Source organism: Octopus sinensis, linkage group LG18 (genome assembly GCF_006345805.1).
Source record: "Octopus sinensis linkage group LG18, ASM634580v1, whole genome shotgun sequence".
Lineage (NCBI taxonomy): Eukaryota > Metazoa > Mollusca > Cephalopoda > Octopoda > Octopodidae > Octopus > Octopus sinensis.
The window spans coordinates 34,044,070-34,049,575 of record NC_043014.1 but is presented as its reverse complement, the minus strand read 5'-3'; the positions used below and the strand labels follow the sequence as shown (position 1 = coordinate 34,049,575).

The 5,506-nt window shown below is 41.6% G+C and overlaps 1 long non-coding RNA gene across 1 annotated transcript in view; it reads right to left on the bottom strand.

Moving 5' to 3' along the window:
- Positions 1–712, bottom strand: part of LOC118766931 — a 25,853-nt gene extending 25,141 nt beyond the window's left edge. Inside the window, exon 1 of the long non-coding RNA XR_005002837.1 lies at positions 698–712. This is a non-coding gene — a long non-coding RNA (uncharacterized LOC118766931). The remainder of the gene's footprint in view (positions 1–697) is intronic.
- Positions 713–5,506: the final 4,794 nt, after the last annotated feature.

Genomic DNA, 5,506 nt, shown 5'->3' with positions numbered 1-5,506 from the left:
ACACACACACACACACACACACACACACACACAAGGTACTACCCACTCATATAATCCACAACACACCTTTTGTCTTCAATATATCTTCTACAGCTGTTGTTGGCAGACACATACAATTTATTCTCCAATACATATATATATTATCATAAACGTAAAACAAATTTAATTACAAATATGACAGTGTATCTCTATCTTCACTCTGTATAACATATTCCTTATCTACAAATATGTAGACGAAGAATAACACAAACAGTGACTATGACAGTTACTGTTCAATTCAGCATACGTAATCTCGAGTTAATAAGGGGTGGAAGATGTACGTGATCTTTCGACCTGCTAAAAATAGCAACCAAATCTTTCTCAAGTCACACATTAACGTTATAATAAATGAGCATGGATCTTTCAATAATGTATTCTAGATTTAGTACTTCTTTTGGATCTTTTCGCTTTGAACGGCAGTTTTTTCTAGCGGTGTCATATGAAATTGTCACCCATAATTATGACCCTAGTATCGATCTATTGAATTTCAATCTGTTTTAGGGTTAGGTTAGAGTTAGGGTTAGTTAGGGTTGGTTAGGGTTAGGGCTAGGGTGGGGGGAGGGTATCTTTTTTTTCTTCAGAAATGTAAATAAACCCAATCTGTTTCTTAAACGAGGGACATATTCATACGGCACAGAATGTTTTCACCTCAATAGACGTCATTGATTGGTTGAAATTGCAGAAATTGAAGAAAAAAACAACAACAAATATCTTACAAACTATAGAATTTTCTCAATAAAGCCAAGAGAAAAAGATGTCTTATAAACACATTCTACTAGTATACGAAGTTTAAAAGTGGAAATAATTAAAAAAAAACTGCCGGTCAAACCGAAAAGATCCCTTCTTTTTTTTATTTTCTATTTGTTTCTGCCATTGAACTGCAGCCAAGGAGTTAGTCGAACAAATCGATGGTAGTGTAGAGCAGGATTCGGGACAAACGAACTGTTGACAGAAACTTCGCTGCGGGCTAGCTAGGAAGTTGGTCAGCAGAAAAACAAAAGGGACTTCCGGTAGGAGAAGGAAAGCAAAAGAATGTCAACAGTGAGTGTGAAACGAATCTGAATGAACTACACTGAAATAACTGACAACTTAAGCCCTAATGTACGTAAAATAATAAACCTTTGATAAATGTATTCTCGTCTCCACTAGTTTGCTTGCCTATAGCTTAACAAAGCTGTAGCTGGTGACTCCGACGATAGAACAACAGCTCTAGCTATCGGAACATACATAGCTAGCAACAAAACAATACTAAGGCTACTACAGTTCTGGCCTAAGAGGGCTGAACTGTGGTTCGCGCAGGCGGAAACTCAATTCGATATAAACAAGGTAACGGCCAACCAAACAAAGTACTCGCATGTTTTGGCGACACTAGACGAAGACATGGCAACGAGGGTGCTGGACATTTTAAGCCATCCCCCACCAACAAAAAATACGCCATATTGAAAGATAGGCTAGTGGTTATATTCCGACGCAGTGAAAGAGAAGCGGCAGCCATTTGTTTAAAGAAATATTCCTCCGCAAGCTGTCACCCCAGGTTCAGGCCCTCATAACTCAGACCCAAATCAAGGACCTGCGGCAATTAGCAAAGGCAGCTGACAAACATTTTTTATCCAGTGGTGTCATGGTCAGCGCCATAGTGTCGCCCCGAGATGGGGTAGGGTTAAGCACGATGACCTGCCTCTACCATGCAAAGTTTGGAAAAAAGTGACAAAGTGCAAATAACCATGTAGCCTTGGGACCCCTTCACCAGTGACCCAGGGAAACTCCAGGGCAGACATGACCAAATGCTCCTCTATGTCCGCGATCGCAGCTCCGGACGCAGGTTCCTAATCGACACAGGAGCAGATATCAGCGTGGTCACGGCGTCGGCAAGGGACTTCCGTCATGGAAAGTGGAGCCAACCTTCAACAGCTGCCAACGGGACCACAATCGAGGCATATGGTCATCGCACCCTTTTTTTTTTCAACATCGGCTCACAAAGATACACATAGGCATTCACCATCAACGATGTCCCATAATCGGTGCAGACTTTCTTCGAGCATACTTGTTACTAGTAGATTTGAAGGGAAAACGACTCCTCGACAACAACACATACACTTCCGTGCCTCTTGCAACATCTGCACATGCCCCCTCCCCCGCATAGCAACCATCTCGCAGACCAAGAACGAATTCTCGGATCTTATAGTAAGTCACCCCAATCTCACCACTCCGACATTCTCCAAACCTACAGAGCCCACCACGTGGTGACACACCACATCTCTACCACTGCCCCCCCCCCCAGTGCACAGCCGCGCGCGTCGTCTGTCACCAGACAAACTTGCAATCGCAAAGGCCGAGTTCGACAATATGGAGGCATTGGGCATAGTTCGCTGATCAAATCCAACGGAGGTTATCGACCCTGCGGAGATTACCGCCCGCTCAACGCGGATACGATACCTGATCGCTACCCCATTGCACAAATACAAGATTATTCAGCCCAGCTTGCCGGGTGCTCGGTTTTCTCCAAGGTTGACCTAATCTGAGGATACCACCAAATACCAGTACAAGACGACGATGTACCGAAAACCGTTGTGATCACTCCTTTCGGTCTGTACGAATTCCTACGTACATTCTTTGGGCTGAAAAACGCGGCACAATCCTTCCAACGCATGATGGACACTGTGTACAGAGGTCTCGATTTTGTCTTTGCATACTTCGATGATATCCTTAATGCAAGCCCAAACGCAGAGCTACATAAGAAGCACCTAGTGACTCTTTCTGATAGGCTGGAGCGGTATGGTTTAGTAATTAACCATGTCAAGTGCGTTTTTTGGTGCAACAGAAATCGACTTCTTGGGGCATCGAATCACAAGTACCGGCGCTACACCTCTGCCAGAAAAAGTAAAAGTGATCCTATCCTTTCCATACCTCACCACAAGCAAGGCTCTACATCAATTCGTGGGCATGGTAAACTTTTACCAATGCTTCACCCCTTCTGCAGCAAGAGTGATGAGACCCCCATACAAGGCACTGTCAAAAGAAGATTCAAAAAGACAGATGGAGTGGGATAGTACAATGACTTCAGCCTTCGAATCCACAAAACAAGCCCTGGCCCAAGCGACCATGCTGTGCCAACGGCACAATCCTGCGCGCATGCACGCACACACACACACACACACACACACACACACACACACACACACATACACACACATACACACACACACACACACACACACACACAAGTCGTTTTTTTTTCAGTTTCCGTCTACCAAGTCTACTCACAAGGCTTTGGTCAGCCAGGAGCTATGGTAAAAGACATTTGCCCATACTCACATACATACATACATACATACATACATACATACATACATACATACATACATACACTCGATGGGCTTCTTTCAGTTTCTGTTTACCAAATCCACTCAGAAGGCTTTGGTCAGCCGGGAGCTTTAGAAAACGCAAAAGTGCCAGAAAGGGAAATAGTAATCCACATTGATCCAGGACTTGACTGTTACTTTATTTCAGCGATCCCGAGAGTATGAAAGGTAAAGATGGCCCCAGCTGGATTTGGGGTCAGAATGTAAAGAGCCGCAAGAAATGTCGCTAAGAATTTGGTCTAGCGGTTTAACGGTTCTGCCAGCTCGCCATTTTTTGTGGTCAAAATAACACCGACGCATATCTAAGAGTTGACACCGGAAAATTAAAATTATATTAGTCAATGACTACTTTCATTTCCTCCTTGCCACATAATTACTTTTTTATTTAATTATTTTTGCACAACTTCTCATTAGCTTAATTGCACTAACACTAGTTTAGCAAGAGATGCAATCTAATTTCACTGCGTCTGAAAGCAGTCTTTCATTAGACATGAAATCGTGTAGCGCCAATCGCTTCTCCAAACACATGGTTAATCGTTGATTTCTCTAATAGGGTGGTTGACGGTTTAGTTGCTGACCACCCGACTGTAGAGTATTATATCACTGGAGTATGGAATGACATATCTATCTATAGATACTATACTGTACTACAAAATATATATACGGAATTTTTAACCAGCATTGCAGATATAGACAGATATACATATCTTCACTCTCTCTCTCTCTCTCTCTCTCTCCCTCCCCCCTCTCTCTCTCTCTCTCTCCCTATATATATATATATATATATATAATCCGTTCTGTCTTCTAGGATCTCGGGCATCCTCCATCCGATTGCGCTCATATTTGATATGTAGATACCGACGGTATCAGGACGTGTATAAGTCTTGAAAAAATTACAAAAATGCGATCGATAAAGCCGTGGGAACGTGCATTTGTACGCGCAAGTACATCAGCTGTTGCGATCGATACTACGCGTACGCGAGAAAAATGCACGTGCAGTTTGCGCAAAAAAAGCCGGTTGGCTTAAAATAATGCCACAAAATGCAGTATATTTAAGAGACCAAAAAATTAAGATGCAAAAGCGATATTTTCTTCAAACTTGGCATGAAGGAAGGAAAGACTATTTGGTTTCTCAAGAAGTTTTTTTTTTTTTTGCCTTAACTTCGTTTAACAAAACCAAAAATTTTATTGAAATAAAGGCATGCTTAATTATTTTTTAATGAAAAGAAAACACTGATTGCTTTTTATTCAGCAAATATGATTCAGCACCGTCCATTGGACGGGGGGCGTTTTGCTCGTATATATATATATATATATATATATGTGTGCGTGTGTGTGTGTGTGTGTGTGTGTGTGTGTGTGTGTGTGTGTGTGTATACATACATTCATACATACATACATACATACATACATACATACATACATACATACATACATATACACACTCACACACACACATTTACACGCGCTATTTTTGTTGGAAGAGAAAAGGATGGATCAATGAGAGGATATTCGGTCGTTGATGAAATCCCAACACAGGAGTGAAACTAGTCTGGCTGGTGTCCTTTTCTTTCTGTCTACAGAGATAGTGTATATACAGACAAGGGTGTACATCTATCTACATACATTGTTAAAAATAACTTTAGAAGTTCAGGAATAACTGTGTGGTTAAGAAGGCTCACGTTGCAACCATACGGTTTTGAGTTTGTGATTGAATTTGGTTGACGGAATCTGTGTGTAAAACCCGTCATGTGTGTGTGTGTGTGTGTGTGTGTGTGTGTGTGTGTGTGTGTGTGTGTGTGTGTGTGTGTGTGTGTGTGTGTGTGTGTGTTTGTGTTTGTGTTTGTGTGTGTATATCGCCACTGTTTGAGAACAAGTATTGTTTTGCTTACGATTCGTAACTTAGAAGTACGATAAAAGAGATCGATAGAATACGGACCAGACTTTAAAAAAATAAGTACTGGGGTCGATATATTCGAGCAAACTCTTCAAAGCAGTGCTCCAGTATGACCGCGGTCATATTAGTGGAGCAAATTAAAGATAAAAGATAAAACATAGTCTGTACTATACTCTCTTTCTCTCTCTTTTACTCGTTTACTTGTTTC